Source organism: Ranitomeya imitator, chromosome 3 (assembly GCF_032444005.1).
Source record: "Ranitomeya imitator isolate aRanImi1 chromosome 3, aRanImi1.pri, whole genome shotgun sequence".
Taxonomy (NCBI): domain Eukaryota; kingdom Metazoa; phylum Chordata; class Amphibia; order Anura; family Dendrobatidae; genus Ranitomeya; species Ranitomeya imitator.
The window spans coordinates 205,621,620-205,641,088 of record NC_091284.1 but is presented as its reverse complement, the minus strand read 5'-3'; the positions used below and the strand labels follow the sequence as shown (position 1 = coordinate 205,641,088).

The 19,469-nt window shown below is 40.0% G+C and overlaps 1 protein-coding gene and 1 long non-coding RNA gene across 3 annotated transcripts in view; one reads left to right on the top strand and one right to left on the bottom strand.

Annotated features, from left to right (window-relative positions):
* TAFA3 (TAFA chemokine like family member 3) overlaps positions 1 to 19,469 on the top strand; it is a 1,052,604-nt gene that overhangs the window by 760 nt on the left and 1,032,375 nt on the right. The window lies entirely within an intron of this gene.
* LOC138673131 (uncharacterized) overlaps positions 1 to 19,469 on the bottom strand; it is a 205,821-nt gene that overhangs the window by 165,447 nt on the left and 20,905 nt on the right. The window lies entirely within an intron of this gene.

Below are 19,469 nucleotides of genomic sequence, written 5' to 3'. Positions count from 1 at the left end.
CGGACATGTTAATGATCAAGGGGGGGTGGATGGAGGGAGACTCAGCTCCTGAATACTGCATAAAGTTTGCCTCTGTGCCTTCGCCAGGAACACCACTTTCATGCTTTCCTGTATTCCCCTTGTTGAGGAATCAAAGCATCTGGTTAATTGTGTGAATGAGTTAAGCTATCTGAGGTTTTCATTCTATAGAAAAATCCCAGCGAAGCAGTTTATTCCTGGCTTTTAGGCACATCAGCTGAATTCCTGATGATACGGTGCATGTGGTATGCAGTTCAGGTACTTTGATGTCCTGCATATTGTATGTAAAATTCTTGGTATAGTAATGTATTACGCCTCTGGCTCTTAACTGCGTTATATTAAAATGCCTTTCACATTGCCATAGACCCAGACTAGTGAAGGCACTTATCCAATTAAAAAAAAAAAATGCAAATGCTATGGTGGTAGACGATTTGTGCTGAAGCTGTCATTTTTTTTTAATTTATGTACAAAGAGATCATGAGGATGCAGACATAAAAAGCTGTTCATATATATATATATATATATATATATATATATATATGCTTGTGTAATATATACTGATACACACACATATGTATATATATGAACATATCTGGAGCTATGGATGTACACATATATATGTGTATATATATATATATATATATATGCGTATACATATATATATATATATATATATATATATACGTATCTATACCTATATATAGATATATACATAGATACATAAGAATCTATGTATATAACTATATATAAATACATGTAAACATATATAGTGGATCTTCTGTGATGTATCTAATATATTGTATGTGTATACATCTATAATCCACTTTGTCCTACTTTACGTTCTACAGCAAATAAATGACATAAAGTGATACATTTTTATGGGACTGTAAATATGTCTGGAGAGCAAAGGGTTGAGCGTAATTATTTTTACGATTGCTACAAATGTTCATCAGACCTTAAAAATGGTTAACATGGTTGTGTGTGTGTGTGCACACATCTCTGTCTGTACCGGCGTAGGATGATCTATTTTATTGACGTGCGCCCATATGAAAGGTTCGTTACCATGTGGGTCTACCTTGCCTTGTACGGGGAGCTCTGAAAATTGTCAATGGGATGATCTAAAATGCATGTCGGGAGCTTTGTGTAAGAAACCGGACATTTAGAGAAACGTTAGAAATAAATTACATTTTTCCATTTTTAGACGTAAAACTTTAGTAAAGTCGGTTAAATATACTCACTGGTCACCAGGTCACTTAGGTTTAGAATTATTCATCATGTAGATGATCTAATAAAAGGATTACTCCCGAGTCTATGATGTTGACACGAGATCTATTTATTGTGCCATTTTGACATTCTAAGGGGAGTTTTCAGAAAAAAAAACATTCCGTGGCTTCAATATAATGATTCCTGTCAAGGAAAGTGTATCACAGGCCTCTCATACTTGAAGAGAATGAGCCTTTTCTCATTATCTTTCAGCCAGGCCAAGATTTGCACAATCCCGATGGGAATCCTCTGGCTTTATGAAAAAAAAAAGGAGGATTGACAGTTTAACCTCGGATAGGAATATGTCACATAGGAGGGCATTGATGAGTCCTTCGTCCAGTAATTAGGTTATAGTATCCAGTGCTATGCACGTATGGTGAAATGAGACATATGAGGCTATGCTGTTCTCAGCCTTAAGTCTGATAATGAGGAGTTCCTTAATAGCTTCAGGGCATATTCAGGCAGAAGTAAAGCTGTCAGGTAAAAGAAAAACTTCACAGGTTTATAGCACACACAGTAACTGATGGAATTTGGAAGTACAAACTGAACACTGAATTTTCATCCAACACAACTACACAATAAAATATATCGAATAAAAGCTGGAGAAAGGAGCTGTCTTACCGACCAAGGTAGCACATGTTGTGAACGTAGATCTTAAAGAAATAAATTCATAAAGTACCTTGGCTTTACCCTTGTTCTGCTTATCTCGTTCAAATTAGGCCTATTTTATAAGCATCTAAACTGCAGAAAAAATATTTTTAGCATGACATTACATTTATATTATCTCATTTTTGCATCAAATTTAAATATAACCTATAGTTTCCTATATGGTCCCAATAAAGGGAGTCTGTCAGCAGGTTTTTGCTACCCCATGTGAGAGTAGCCTGATGTAGGCCAAGCCAAAAGACTCTGAATCCAATGATGTATCACTTAGATTTCTGGGTTCAGCAGTTTTGACACAATGAGACTTTTTAGAATAGCTATTCTGCAAAGCTAAGAAAGCTAACCCTGCCCGCAGCAGGCACTGTAGATACAATGTCTATAGACAGTGAGCTGATTATCACAAGAGGAGGCGGAGTCAGACTAGCATACAGGCTCTGCTGTAGCTGCTGTAGTCCAGGTAAAAAAAATGACAAAAACCTGCTGACAGATTCCTTTTAAAGATGTGGGCTCCCCTTTGTTGTATTAAAACATATGGGATCTCCCTCAGGAACCACATTCATTATTTTATTAATATTTTTTGCTGGGGATTTCAGAAGCTAGACTTGTGAAGATCCCCATGCCTAAAGATGATGCAACTCCTTTAAGGCCTAATTGTAGTGTCATTTAAGGGGATAATTGACACTAGGTCCAGAAAAAAGTCTTCCCTCTAACTATTTTTTCTGATGAATCTTCCAGTTCTGAGAATATCCAGAAGCATTTACGCATATATGAGAGGATGACATTAACAGTGATTTTAGAAGCTTTCCTCAGGTTTAAGTGTGCTTTTACTGTAAGTCAGGCAGCAGAGCCCTTGTCACTGGAGGGTGAATCATTGCAGTGACAATAGTTAAATCTAAGGTAGTACAAGTTGATTTGATTTTGCACAAATGATTTTTTTAGTAATTGGCAAGATACTAAGTGAACACGATTAAAAAAGCAAATAATCTTGTCTCTGCTAGTCGCCGTTTAAATTTTAAGGTAGTTTGTGAAAACCATTTATAGCAGGTATGTAGAGAATTATTGAGATGGAGAAATAAGGAATGCCATGTCTCTATATGATTAAGCAAGAGCAAGAATGACCTTGAATGTGGCAGACAAAAATGCGAGTAGAACTAGGATTCCAGTTGCTGCCTTTCATGACCAAAACTCTCAGAAGAGCTGTCTGACTGTGGACAGAATTAGGGCATAGATAATGTGTTGACTTTCCAACATATATGTTCACGTTAAGATAGACGCATTCTGAATGTACAATCAAGCCTATGTCATTAGTTTGGTGCCATAACAATTTTTTTTACAATCTTTCACATAGCAGCTCAATTAAATTTTTCTGCGCCTCTGTCCATATCTATAAATCACGTCAATAATTCCAATACTTGCAATATGTCTTTATTGTTTATTCTTCCCAAATGCAAATTTCTTAGTTATCAATGACATGAGGGTTTGTAGCCATGTATACCATGTGAGTATATCTAGGGAGTACACCAAAAGACAGTCCTGTGGACACATTTTACTAGGGATTGAAATCTAGAGTTCTATTAAAAGGGTTGCCCACTAGTGATGAGCGAGTATGCTCATTATTCGAGTTCTATGAGCATGCTCAGGTTGTCTTCGAGTATTTTTGCGTGCTCGGAGATTCAGTTTATGTCGACGCAGCTGCATGATTTACAGCTACTAGACAGCTTGAGTACATGTGGGGATTGCCTGTTTGTAAGGGAATCCCCACATGTATTCAGCCTGTCTAGCAGCTGCAAATCATGCAGCTGCATGGACATAAACGAAATCTCCGAGCACGCTGAAATACTCGGAGGCAACCCGAGCATGCACAGGGAACCTCGAGTAATGAGCATACACGCTCATCACTATTGTCCACTACTAAGACAACTAGGACAATCCCGTCACTACTAGGACAACTAGGACTGTGCCCGTCGCTGATTGGTCGAGGCCTGGCGGCCTCGACCAATCAGAGACGCGGGATTTCCAGGACAGACAGACAGACAGAAAGACAGACAGACAGACAGACGGAAAAACCCTTAGACAATTATATATATAGATATATCATTTTTATTTCTTTATTTAATTACTTCACTATTCTTTGCCAACTTAACAGAATACCCACTTTAATCTTGCTCATTTCCAGGAATGGAGGTTGTGTGAGATTGTGAATATTAAGTTATATGATAATGTTAAAAATTTCAATTTTTTTTTTAGGAAATCATATCTTTATTGTGGTCCAGAAACAATGACTTAATTGCCTTCAGATTTAACAGAATATGCCAAGGGACACAACTGTTACAGATAGTAAAAATCTCTATATCTTGATATTGCTAATCATGAGTGCAACCATAGAAAGCTCTTGAGAAAATAATCTTCTAGGCAAAAAATTTGATATACCATTTTAAAGTTCAATCTGCTCCTGAACTTCATAGGATATGACAGCAACATTGTCTTTGAGAGTGTGACTATGGAACTTCTTACATGATAGCATAATTACTAGATGGCAGTAATGAGGACTGGGCCTGTATGGCCACCAAAACTAAACGGAAGAGCCATTCAATAGTAAGCCTATGTGCACACAGTCTTTTTGCTCAGTTTTTAGAACAGAAATTGAGTAGTTCCCTCTCAGTGTCTGCTACAAAAAGCTCATCGAAAGACTGGAAACCTGATGGTTTGGCTCTATCATTTGTTCTTCAACTAGCCGAAGAGATATCACTTAAAAATAATCAAATAGAATTGTAAAAAATGACTTCTATTCAATAAATCATAACACATTGACATCTTTAATAAAACCATGCCTCTACCAAGGCCTTTTCTATCTGCAATGAGAGGTTTATGGCTCCGCTGATTAAACTTGATCATACTGTTTGTAACCCAAATTGGAAAAAATTAAGTAAATTGAAGAATAGAAAAGCAAAATCGTTTTTCCGTTTGCATTTTCACCTTGAAAATGGACTAGAAATCAAATGGTGCAGGGGACATGTTGCTGTTTGTTTGCTCTAACTGCCTCTTAAATTATTTACAAATTATCTAGTACCGCTGCTTTGAAACTGGTACAATGGCCATGTTGGCTAAATTAATGATCAGCTGTGAATGTAAAAGTTAGAAAAGAACATAAATAACGTAATAAAACTAGGATGTTTTTAATCTTATTTTAAGGACTCAAAGGCCCAGAGCAATCAGAGGTGATACCATGCATATGTTAGCTGTGTTCTGCAGTGTATGACTAGTGCTTGGCTGAGGGAGAGAGAAGATGTCACCATCAAATGGAGTCAATATACATAGTATAAATGTTGTTCTTTATATGTATATACTATCTCCAAGTATCTACTGGAGACAAACTGCACAACTTGGCACAATGAGATGTGTGGAATCATATAAAAACATTGCAAATCATGAGAAATCTTTTAATATAGATTACTACTGCTATTTTTAATGAAATGTGGGGTGTCCTCTGCTGATTATTTATTGGGAAATGGGGACCGATAAGTAATGTAGTGATTGCCAGTTATTTTATATGTGTGGTTAGCTTTAAGGAGCACTCCCAGATTATGCATTTATATTCTAGTTTCACCGATCCCTAGAAAGGTATCCCAAGCTCCCTCTTTCTGTTCTTGACCACAGTGAGAACTTTGAAAGGGCCGGCAGTGGAGCATGTGTGGTGCTTCTTCATTCTAAGACAATGGAGCCGACAAAGATCACAAAGTATAGCACTTGGCTATTTCTGGCTGCCTCATTGACCTTGAATAGAGTGGCACTGTCCATGTTTGACCAACACACTTATCAGGTTCCTCCACATTGTGAAGATGGAATTGGAGAGGAACAACTAGTTTGAGTCTCCCATCTTAATGATTAGTTGGGGAGGTCCAAGCATTGGAACTCCTAAAAATTATACACTTAACATGTATTTTATGAAAAGGTAATTAAAGGGGTTGTCCTGGCATACTGTATTGATGAGCTATCCACTGGATAAGTTATTAATGGCAGATCCATGACGGACAGTCAGCTGTGGCCTTTGACAGTTGTTGCCAGCTACTACAGCACAGCTCTTGTTCTTTCGACACTGTGGTTCAGTATCCAATAACAGACAGAAGAGGCCTTAAACTTTGATTGAAAAATGCAGATGACATAGGTTTACCAAGACAGTGTGGAGGCAGAAGACCACAGCATCTGATTTCTCCAACTCCTGCACTGATTAGAAGCACTTTACCTTCATTTCAGATTTCTTTTAGCAGTACAGGGGTTAATCTTTTCAGTTGAGAGCTCCTAGAAGCTTTCCTGCATTAAGGCTCAGCTTTTCACTGTTAGCCACTTCTACCTCCTATATAATCTGGGCCCTAGCTAGCACCCATAGCGTTTGCTGCATGACTGTAGGTTGTTGGTGGTTATTTGAGGAGTTTGGTGGATTTATCTGTGGCTGTTGCTAGGTTTTGGGTGTGTGATAATTCCCCTTCTTCTCCTACATTGATTTTACTCCATCCTCCACTCCCCGGTGCATTCCTCTATTGTTTGTGGGAGTATATTTGTATGATTGGTATTTTTCATTATCACTGTTCGTAGTACCTTGTTAGTGTGGTTGGCGCATTGTGATACACAACTACTCCCCTCTGAAAGGTACAGACTTTGGGTGGATTCAGGAGCAATGGCAAGGTATGTGGCCCCAGCATCTTCATCATCAGAAGTAATTCTGGAAACAGGGCAAGCTAGGGTGCCCTTGGCATTAGGGATAGGGAAGGAGCCCCTAATCCCGAGACACCCGACAAAAGAGTCGTGACAGCAGCTCAGTTCAAAGTGTTTATATCTGGCCATCGTTCTAGCAACAAACTGTTCTAGCCTGGTTGTTGGTCCCCCACCATTGTGTTACTAATGACCAACCCTGTACCTGCCATAGATCGTTAAATTTCCTTATTATGATATATTGCTCTATCATGCCCCCAAGTATTTTCTGGAAATACTGTTTTCTAAATATACTACTTTTCTCTTCTGGTAATTTGCAATTCTATGGGGCAATAGAAGCTGATGTTTTAAATTATTGTCTCTATGAAATTATAGAATCTACTTCTCCATTAATATGCAAGGTTCCTTGCAGACTGTAGTCCAACTAGAGCAGCATTATGTGATATTTACAATTATGACAGATAGCTTTCTACTCTGTATTATTTTGTATGTTTGATTTCTTGTCATAGTTTGATTTTATGGAGGTCCTGATTGTAGACTGAAACATTATATGTAATTTTTCTTGGATTGCAAACTTGTAAAATATCTCATTTATTAAGATAAAAAGGAGTTCTGATTCACTTAACTTGACTTTCCTTTAGATAGGTCATCAATACCATATGCCTGAACAACACTTTTAATGCCTACGGAGGTAAAATTTTGTATACCATTGAGGTCAAAGATCATGAAATGCCAATAATGTCAATGGATTATACGCTTAAATGGAATCTATCAGTAAGATCAAGCTTTCCAAGGAATCTATATGGGCATTCAGGTCATAGAAAAGTGAATGAAATGATAACTTGGTATCTTATTCCAGAGAAATCTACAATTTTCTTAATATGTAAAGTGCAGTTAAGATCTATGAGTGGGAAATAGATCTCCCGAAGAGTTTGTCTCTAGAGCTCAGTTTAAATAAAAGGAGGCGCTATCAGTGTGAGACGACTGATAAAATGAGTAAATTCTGTATCCGTAGGCCACACTGCCCTCATTATACAAAGGCACATCACTTGATCTGTTTCATCCAAAAAGCATTCAAGCTTATACAGTTTGGGGTTGGAAAATCTAATAAAAATGATGATATGGTCAAAATACTCACTTGCCTAATAATTCTACACTCAGTGTATATATACACACACAAACACATTTAGAAACACACATGCACAATCACATATACAGACACCCTCACAACTCATTTATATTCACTTGTACAAAGGTGTGAAGGCATAATAATTGAATGCTGGTTCCTCAAGAAACTCTGGAAAATCTGTGAAGGAAACAAGGTGTTCGAGGGTAACTGAAGGAAATAAGAGGAGTAACATAAATTAGATTTTTGGTCTCCAGAGTGCACCTAATGTTTTGAACCTATTTGTATGGTCTGGACCATCATAGATTTTTCCTGGGCTCTTCCTGTGAATTACAGATCACTCACTGATAATGAAGTCCCTAAGTAGAGTCCTGTTTCTCTCTTATCATCAGTGAATATAAACTAAAACTCAGGTTTAGAGCTTGTAGCGCCAATAGTATAAACCACGGCTATGTAACCTCTGGAAATCTGATATTAAGGAGCTTTGTTATTTTTGGTGTTATTTGTAGCAACCACCTAGGAAATTTTCCATTTCATACTTAGGTAGTACTAAATCTGTTTGGATTTTAACACCATATGTTGCTATGAAATTTACATGCCTTTGTGTTTGTCAAAACTTGATGTATAGAGTACGTCAAATCCAATTATGTGCCCATGAATCTGTCAGAAGCCTTATTTAAACTTAATGAAAAGCTACTAGTATATTAAGATTAATTGTTGACTGACAGAGCACCATTGGAAAGACGTATGGATAAAATGTTTACGCTAAATTATTCCCATTTGCACTTACGAAAGGGAATATTTTGATGGATTTGCGACGCAGGGCCATACTTTTATTTACAGAATGTTTACAATTATTTTCCAGTCTTAGTTTTGTAATATGATATTCAAAATATTTAATTTTCTCCAATGCCCCTGTACGTATTTTGGCAGGTGTCCGCTTGAATTTACCCATTACCAAACATAATATACTCAGTAATCTGTTCATGTTTGTACCACAAATTGTGAAGGGTTCAATCTCAGATAACCATTCTCCAATTCAACATGATTCAACCTGCCTCTACAATCACTGGATATAGCATATGATTAATTTTGTCCATTTACTAATGTTAATGGTGAGGTCAAAATGGACAAACTTGTAACAGTGCAGTAATCTATTATCTCAATGACAGCCACATGGTACAAGTGTCTGAGACATAGTTTGTAGTGATGAGGGAGTGTGCTTGTTACTCGAGATTTCCAAGCATGCTCGGGTGTTATCCGAGTGTTTTGGGCGTGCTCGTAGATTATGTTTGTGTCACCGCAGCTGCATTATTTGCGGCTGCTGGACAGCCTGAATACATGCAGGGATTGCCTGTTTGTTAAGGAATCCCCACATGTATTCAGGCTGTCTAGCAGCAGCAAATCATGCAGCTGCGGGGACTCAAACATAGTCTATGAGCATGTCCAAGATACTCGGAGAACACTCGAGCAAGCGTGGAAATCTTGAGTAATGAGCACACTCGCTCATCACTAGTAGCTTGCCATTACATTACTGTTTAAGTCATTAATGTCAATGTTCCTATTATCCAGAATTACTGGTATAGTTATCAGATTATCTAAAATAATGGTCAACAAAATTTCTGGGACCAAAAAAAAACATTTTCTACAGATATAAGCCTAATTGAAGTCAATATTATACTGTGCTATTGCTTTGCTGTTTACTGCTGCATCTTTGGCTATTCAAGTTACATGGATCAAGTTTTCCAAAGTTTAATATATCTTCTACAATCCCCTACTTCTCAAGCCTATGCATGTGAGCGATTTCTTTTTCATTGAACATGACCTCATGAACATACTGGAATCCCAGGTAAACCCTGAAAAATCCATTCTAACTGAATTTGGGCCAGAAATTGATTTTGTTTTAGTACTACTGCAATTGCTCATGTCTGAAAATCTGCCAATGGTCACATAAAAATGTAATTTGTAACAACTGTCTTTTATAATCACGTCTATGAGCAGCTAAAAAATGGCATAAGAATATGCTACACAGGGGTGAAGGTGAAAGGCTAATAATTTAAAAAAAAATTAATATCATTATCTTATGTACCTATGTTCATAAACAAAGATATACATATTTTAAAAGGAGCTCAGTTGAATTTATATATTTTGAACATTCATTAGGGCTTGCTGTGCCACGTGATCTCAGGTCTGACTGCCAGTCTAGAATATGCTCTGCAGTGTAGACAGGTCAATATTTGACTTCCTTTGAAGTACAGAATGAGTTAAACTCTATCAGATTCTTCATGGTAGTTCTCATACAACTCACATTCCCACTAAGCTACAGTGTGTTCTTGTCTTTCAGCTTTTAACCCATACATAGAACGTTGCTGAACGTATAATTTCAGCTCTTAAAGATGAGGCGTGTATTGATATAACAGGCAAATGCCTGAAATAATTAGCTGCAGAGTTCTAACCCCATCCTATTACTCCCACTGTCTGTCTTATATGTGTGTCCTGCGAGCAGTCTCCAGTACTTCACATTGCTCTTCTCTGCCTTCTGCTTGTAAGAGTTATTGGAGAAAACTGTCGCAAGCAGGAGTCAGAGTAAACAGGTTAAAGCGCCACCATATAGAATATCCAGGGACTCTAAAGTGTTAGGAAATACCAATTCAGTAACTAATCTATTAGTGGTACACAAGAGACTCTGGGCAGAACAAGTGCAATACAAATGCATAATGGAAGTGTAGGCGGCATCCAAGGAATTTTAGAAGGGAAAAAGTTAGGTTGTTAAACTAGCAAAAAACAGCACATTACCTGAAACAGATATACACAAGGCTTTTAAATTATCCTTAACCCCTTAACGACCAGAGGTATTTTTGGTTTTAAATTATCATATGTTGCTCACCTTCTTCCCAGAGCCATAACTTTTTTACTTTTTTGTCAAAATGGCCATGCGAGGGCTTGTATTTTGTGGGACGAGTTGAACTTTTGAACAACATCATTGGTTTTCCCATATCTTGTACTAGAAAATGGGAAAAATTTTCCAAGTGCGGTGAAATTGCAAAAAAAAATGCAATCCCACAGTTGCTTTTTGTTTGGTATTTTGCCATGTTCACTAAATGATTAAACTGACCAGCCATTATGATTCTCCAAGTCATTATGAGTTCATAGACACTAACAACATCTAGGTTCTTTTTTATTTGAGTGGGGAAAAAATTCCAACACTTGTTAAAAAAAATTGCGCCATTTTTTGATACCTGTAGCGCCTCCATTTTTCTTGATTTTGGGTTGGTTGAGTGTTATGGCTGGCAATCAGGCAACACAGCGTGCAGTAATCAGCGCACATACAGAGATCTGGCAATAACCAAAAACAATAGGACGAGCTCTGAGACGTGGAATCTCTGTAGACTGCAGTACCTGATCTATCCTCACACAACTATAAGCAGCAGTGGATTGCGCCTATCACTACCTATGCAACTCGACACTGCCTGAGGAGCTGACTAGCCTGCAGATAGAAATACAAGCCTGACTTACCTCAGAGAAATACCCCAAAGGAATAGGCAGCCCCCCACATATAATGACTGTTAGCAAGATGAAAAGACAAACGTAGGAATGAAATAGATTCAGCAAAGTGAGGCCCGATATTCTAGACAGAGCGAGGATAGCAAAGAGAACTATGCAGTCTACAAAAAACCCTAAAACGAAAACCACGCAAAGGGGCAAAAAGACCCACCGTGCCGAACTAACAGCACGGCGGTGCACCCCTTTGCTTCTCAGAGCTTCCAGCAAAAGATAATAGCAAGCTGGACAGAAAAAACAGAAAACAAACTAGAAGCACTTATCTAGCAGAGCAGCAGGCCCAAGGAAAGATGCAGTAGCTCAGATCCAACACTGGAACATTGACAAGGAGCAAGGAAGACAGACTCAGGTGGAGCTAAATAGCAAGGCAGCCAACGAGCTCACCAAAACACCTGAGGGAGGAAGCCCAGAGACTGCAATACCACTTGTGACCACAGAAGTGAACTCAGCCACAGAATTCACAACAGTACCCCCCCCCTTGAGGAGGGGTCACCGAACCCTCACCAGAACCCCCAGGCCGACCAGGATGAGCCACATGAAAGGCACGAACAAGATCTGGGGCATGGACATCAGAGGCAAAAACCCAGGAATTATCTTCCTGAGCATAACCCTTCCATTTGACCAGATACTGGAGTTTCCGTCTAGAGACACGAGAATCCAAAATCTTCTCCACAATATACTCCAATTCCCCCTCCACCAAAACAGGGGCAGGAGGCTCCACAGATGGAACCATAGGTGCCACGTATCTCCTCAACAACGACCTATGGAATACATTATGTATGGAAAAGGAGTCTGGGAGGGTCAGACGAAAAGACACCGGATTGAGAATCTCAGAAATCCTATACGGACCAATAAAACGAGGTTTAAATTTAGGAGAGGAAACCTTCATAGGAATATGACGAGAAGATAACCAAACCAGATCCCCAACACGAAGTCGGGGTCCCACACGGCGTCTGCGATTAGCGAAAAGCTGAGCCTTCTCCTGGGACAAGGTCAAATTGTCCACTACCTGAGTCCAGATCTGCTGCAACCTGTCCACCACAGAATCCACACCAGGACAGTCCGAAGACTCAACCTGTCCTGAAGAGAAACGAGGATGGAACCCAGAATTGCAGAAAAATGGAGAGACCAAGGTAGCCGAGCTGGCCCGATTATTAAGGGCGAACTCAGCCAACGGCAAAAATGACACCCAATCATCCTGGTCAGCGGAAACAAAACATCTCAGATATGTTTCCAAGGTCTGATTGGTTCGTTCGGTCTGGCCATTAGTCTGAGGATGGAAGGCCGAGGAAAAAGATAGGTCAATGCCCATCCTACCACAAAAGGCTCGCCAGAACCTCGAGACAAACTGGGAACCTCTGTCAGAAACAATATTCTCAGGAATGCCATGTAAACGAACCACATGCTGGAAGAACAAAGGCACCAAATCAGAGGAGGAAGGCAATTTAACCAAGGGCACCAGATGGACCATTTTAGAAAAGCGATCACAGACCACCCAAATGACCGACATTTTTTGAGAAACGGGAAGGTCAGAAATGAAATCCATCGAAATATGTGTCCAAGGCCTCTTCGGGACCGGCAAGGGCAAAAGCAACCCACTGGCACGTGAACAGCAGGGCTTAGCCCTAGCACAAATTCCACAGGACTGCACAACAGCACGCACATCCCGTGACAGAGATGGCCACCAGAAGGATCTAGCAACCAACTCCCTGGTACCAAAGATTCCTGGATGACCGGCCAGCACCGAACAATGAAGTTCAGAGATAACTTTACTAGTCCACCTATCAGGGACGAACAGTTTCTCGGCCGGACAACGATCAGGTTTATTAGCCTGAAATTTCTGCAACACTCTCCGCAAATCAGGGGAGATGGCAGACACAATGACTCCTTCCTTGAGGATACTCGCCGGCTCAGATAACCCCGGAGAGTCGGGCACAAAACTCCTAGACAGAGCATCCGCCTTCACATTTTTAGAGCCCGGAAGGTATGAAATCACAAAATCAAAACGAGCAAAAAATAACGACCAACGGGCCTGTCTAGGATTCAAGCGCTTGGCAGACTCAAGATAAGTAAGGTTCTTATGATCAGTCAAAACCACCACGCGATGCTTAGCACCCTCAAGCCAATGACGCCACTCCTCGAATGCCCACTTCATGGCCAGCAACTCTCGATTGCCCACATCATAATTACGCTCAGCAGCAGAAAATTTCCTGGAAAAGAAAGCACATGGTTTGAACACTGAGCAACCAGAACCTCTCTGTGACAAAACCGCCCCTGCACCAATCTCAGAAGCATCAACCTCGACCTGGAACGGAAGAGAAACATCAGGTTGACACAACACAGGGGCACAGCAAAAACGACGCTTCAACTCCTGAAAAGCTTCCACGGCAGCAGAAGACCAATTAACCAAATCAGCACCCTTCTTGGTCAAATCGGTCAATGGTCTGGCAATGCTAGAAAAATTACAGATGAAGCGACGATAAAAATTAGCAAAGCCCAGGAATTTCTGCAGACTTTTTAGAGATGTCGGCTGAGTCCAATCCTGGATGGCCTGAACCTTAACCGGATCCATCTCGATAGTAGAAGGGGAAAAGATGAACCCCAAAAATGAAACTTTCTGCACACCGAAGAGACACTTTGATCCCTTCACGAACAAGGAATTAGCACGCAGTACCTGGAAAACCATTCTGACTTGCTTCACATGAGAATCCCAATCATCTGAGAAGATCAAAATGTCATCCAAGTAAACAATCAAGAATTTATCCAGATACTCACGGAAAATGTCATGCATAAAAGACTGAAAAACAGATGGAGCATTGGCAAGTCCGAACGGCATCACCAGATACTCAAAATGACCCTCGGGCGTATTAAATGCCGTTTTCCATTCATCTCCCTGCCTGATTCTCACCAGATTATACGCACCACGAAGATCAATCTTAGTAAACCAACTAGCCCCCTTAATCCGAGCAAACAAGTCAGATATCAATGGCAAGGGATACTGAAACTTAACAGTGATCTTATTAAGAAGGCGGTAATCAATACACGGTCTTAGCGAACCATCCTTCTTGGCTACAAAAAAGAACCCTGCTCCCAATGGTGACGACGATGGGCGAATATGTCCCTTCTCCAGGGACTCCTTCACATAACTGCGCATAGCGGTGTGTTCAGGTACGGACAAATTAAATAAACGACCCTTAGGGAATTTACTACCAGGAATCAAATCGATAGCACAATCACAATTCCTATGCGGAGGTAGGGCATCAGACCTGGACTCTTCAAATACATCCTGAAAGTCCGACAAGAACTCTGGGATGTCAGAAGGAATGGATGACGAAATAGACAAAAATGGAACATCACCATGTACTCCCTGACAACCCCAGCTGGTTACCGACATAGAGTTCCAATCCAATACTGGATTATGGGTTTGTAGCCATGGCAACCCCAACACGACCACATCATGCAAATTATGCAGTACCAGAAAGCGAATAACTTCCTGATGTGCAGGAGCCATGCACATGGTCAGCTGGGCCCAGTGCTGAGGCTTATTCTTGGCCAAAGGTGTAGCATCAATTCCTCTCAACGGAATAGGACACCGCAAAGGCTCCAAGAAAAATCCACAACGTTTAGCATAATCCAAATCCATCAGATTCAGGGCAGCGCCTGAATCCACAAACGCCATGACAGAATATGATGACAAAGAGCATATTAAGGTAATGGACAAAAGGAATTTGGACTGTACAGTACCAATAACGGCAGAGCTATCGAACCGCCTAGTGCGTTTAGAACAATTAGAAATAGCATGAGTAGAATCACCACAATAGAAACACAGTCTGTTCAGACGTCTGTGTTCGTGCCGTTCTACTTTAGTCATAGTCCTGTCGCACTGCATAGGCTCAGGCTTACTCTCAGACAATACCGCCAGATGGTGCACAGATTTACGCTCGCGCAAGCGACGACCGATCTGAATGGCCAAGGACATAGACTCATTCAAACCAGCAGGCATAGGAAATCCCACCATTACATCCTTAAGAGCTTCAGAGAGACCCTTTCTGAACAAAGCCGCTAGTGCAGATTCATTCCACAGAGTGAGTACTGACCATTTCCTAAATTTCTGACAATATACTTCTACATCATCCTGACCCTGGCATAAAGCCAGCAGATTTTTCTCAGCTTGATCCACTGAATTAGGCTCATCGTAAAGCAATCCCAGCGCCTGGAAAAATGCATCAACATTACTCAATGCAGAATCTCCTGGTGCAAGAGAAAACGCCCAGTCCTGTGGGTCGCCGCGCAAAAAAGAAATAATAATCAAAACCTGTTGAATAGGATTACCAGAAGAATGAGGTTTCAAGGCCAAAAATAGCTTACAATTATTTCTGAAGCTCAGGAACTTAGTTCTGTCACCAAAAAACAAATCAGGAATCGGAATTCTTGGTTCTAGCATCGATTTCTGATCAATAGTATCTTGAATCTTTTGTATATTTACAACGAGATTATCCATTGAGGAGCACAGAGCCTGAATATCCATGTCCACAGCTGTGTCCTGAAGCACTCTAATGTCTAGGGGAAAAAAAAGACTGAAGACAGAGCTAAGAAAAAAAAATGATGTCAGGATTTCTTTTTTCCCTCTATTGGGAATCATTGGTGGGGCTCCTTGTACTGTTATGGCTGGCAATCAGGCAACACAGCGTGCAGTAATCAGCGCACATACAGAGATCTGGCAATAACCAAAAACAATAGGACGAGCTCTGAGACGTGGAATCTCTGTAGACTGCAGTACCTGATCTATCCTCACACAACTATAAGCAGCAGTGGATTGCGCCTATCACTACCTATGCAACTCGACACTGCCTGAGGAGCTGACTAGCCTGCAGATAGAAATACAAGCCTGACTTACCTCAGAGAAATACCCCAAAGGAATAGGCAGCCCCCCACATATAATGACTGTTAGCAAGATGAAAAGACAAACGTAGGAATGAAATAGATTCAGCAAAGTGAGGCCCGATATTCTAGACAGAGCGAGGATAGCAAAGAGAACTATGCAGTCTACAAAAAACCCTAAAACGAAAACCACGCAAAGGGGCAAAAAGACCCACCGTGCCGAACTAACAGCACGGCGGTGCACCCCTTTGCTTCTCAGAGCTTCCAGCAAAAGATAATAGCAAGCTGGACAGAAAAAACAGAAAACAAACTAGAAGCACTTATCTAGCAGAGCAGCAGGCCCAAGGAAAGATGCAGTAGCTCAGATCCAACACTGGAACATTGACAAGGAGCAAGGAAGACAGACTCAGGTGGAGCTAAATAGCAAGGCAGCCAACGAGCTCACCAAAACACCTGAGGGAGGAAGCCCAGAGACTGCAATACCACTTGTGACCACAGAAGTGAACTCAGCCACAGAATTCACAACAGTTGAGGGTATATTTTTTGCCGATCTGACTTTTTTAATGACACCATTTGAAGTCATATACAAGACCACTTCATCAGGACTAAACCTATCTTAGGTTTTGTCTTGATGAAGTGGTCCTGTGTATGTCTTCAAAATGCGTTGACCTGAAAAAACTGTCCAATAAAGCTTTTGAAAATATCCTTGACTATCTGAATATATTCATCAGCAGCGCATCCACTGATACTTCACCCGGATCCTTAAAAAAATGGGATATGTAAATTTCTGTAAAAAATGCAAAATTTGTTCTAGTTTTTGACTCTCCTAAAATGTTAGCAAAATAATGGAACATTTGAAAAATAATGCTCATATTATATACACATATGAAAAATGTTTTTAATTAGCTAGATTGTGTGGTATGACTAGTTTAAGGGTATATGCATTCATTTGTTTGTTGATCTATATTTATCACTAACAGAGTACAATGTTTCATGGAAAAACAATCTCAGAATCACTAGGAATGTTGGAAAATCCCAGAGTTATTATTACATAAAGTGACACGTGTCAGATTTGAAAAATGAGACTTGGTCAGTTATGCCAAAATTGTCTCAGCCCCTATAGGGTTAAACAGAAAAAAATGATGCGTTAAATGTAATAAGCACTTACACTTAGATATAACTAAAGTATTATAAAATATGTGTGTTAAAATCACATAACACATCTGATGGTATATTCATACAGTATTCATCAAACAAAGGTGTTTTGGAGACCCTAACAACCATTTCTTAAGAAAGTACGGTAGTTTAATCCACTGTCGTAATTGAAAAGGGGAGATGGTTTAGTGCCTAAGGTCAAAACTCACTGCATGTAAATGTGTGTTTTCATGCTTTCTCCGTGTATATATTTTAAACCGTTATATGATATACCCTCCTCAATAAGTGTATTACACAGAATTTGGTCTGTATAATTAAGCCTTTTATTGTGGAGTGTTGATCAAGAAGCAGTAACCAAATTATTGAAGGGTTGTTCACTGCTTTTATATGGAGATCTATCCTTTGGCCAGGTCATCAATATCAAATTATTATGGGCCAGTCACCTGGCAGCCCCACTGATTAGCTGTTAGTGCTTGTGTAGCAGTTGTTGAGATCCACTCCTGTTCATCAGAACACGGGCAGATCTGCAGCAACCAACGATGGCCATTACATAGTGGACAGAGTTATGCTCATAAACTTTTTGACGGCTAATATCTGAGAGCTGTTTATGAATTGAATTGGTCCACCAGGTGACAGGCCCCACCAACCAGATAGTGATGAGCTAATATATACGTAAGTCATAAATATAAATGTAGTAAGAAACCCTTTCAGCGATACAGTAGTAGTTAGTTGCCCACCAGTTATAGTAAAGCCATTTCCTGTCCCGATATAGATAGACATCAACAACGCAATTCATAAAGATTAAGAAAAATCCAGACCTTTTTTTTTAAAAAAAGGGGGCATCCACTACTCAGACAGCTACTTCCCAATCCCTACATTTCCCCTTGTAAAATAATAACACTTCTACTCACCTCTGGTGCAGGCGCCTTTCCAGTGGTGTCTACATTGGTTCTTCCAGGGATCGCATGGTGTTATAATATTGTTATGTCACTCTATCTCTATGGCCAATCAGTGCTGGCTTTACTCTCCCCGCCTTCGAACAAATCACTGTACATCCGGAGGAAGTAAGAGAATGGCAGCTCTCACTTCCTCCAGATGTACGTATGCATTTTGTCCAAATGCTTGGAGCGTGATGTAACTGCTAACAGGCCTTAGGAATCACGTGTCATAGCAATGTCACATGATACCTGGGAGAGTATAAAGAAGCCAAATTTTATCCAAAATAAAGTCCGCCATAAAGCAAAAGGTGTATCCTAGTGTATCCTCACCCACCCCCTGCAGACTGTGAGCCCTCGCGGGCAGGGTCCTCCCTCCTTATGTACTCGTGTGCCTTGTTATCTGCTCATGTTTAATGTATTTGTCTATATTTGCCCCGTATTCACATGTAAAGCGCCATGGAATAAATGGCGCTATAAAAATGTATAATAATAATAATAATAAATAATATAACACCAAAGAAAGAAGCTTTATAAAGGCCACATATCAATTAAAATAGTACATTTTATTCAACAACTTCATAAAAAGGTTTTAAAAACTAGAGCAACATGTCACAGATACAGAATAATTCTCTGTGGGTCTGCCCAGGGGTATTAATAATTTACAGGATAATGTTACACAAGCAAACAAATACATAAATCATATATACCTCATCATATGTAGCTTTTTTTGTAATTGCTATTACACAATAGAGGCAAAAAAGGCCTCCGCATATCAGAAGACAGCAACAAACAAGCATGTCACAATGTTACACACCATAATACAAATAAATCCCCATAGTAAGGGCAAAGTTGCACAAGGCAGAAAAGGGGTTTGTATACGTGTCAAGGAAGAAATAGCGCTTATGAGAAAACCTGTGGTACAGATCTCTTCAACAATAGCAGAGTAAGGTATGCATAGGTGTCCATTATAATAGCATAATAAAAAAAATGCCTGTATAGTAAACCAAAGTGTAGATACCTGGAGATAGAACCCGGGGACCCATCACACCCGACGCACGTTTCGCCTGTGTTATTAATTTACAAGAGGGAAACATAGGGATTGAGAAAGAGTTGACCGAGTAGTGGAAAACTCGTTTACGCAAGCTCTATCTTTA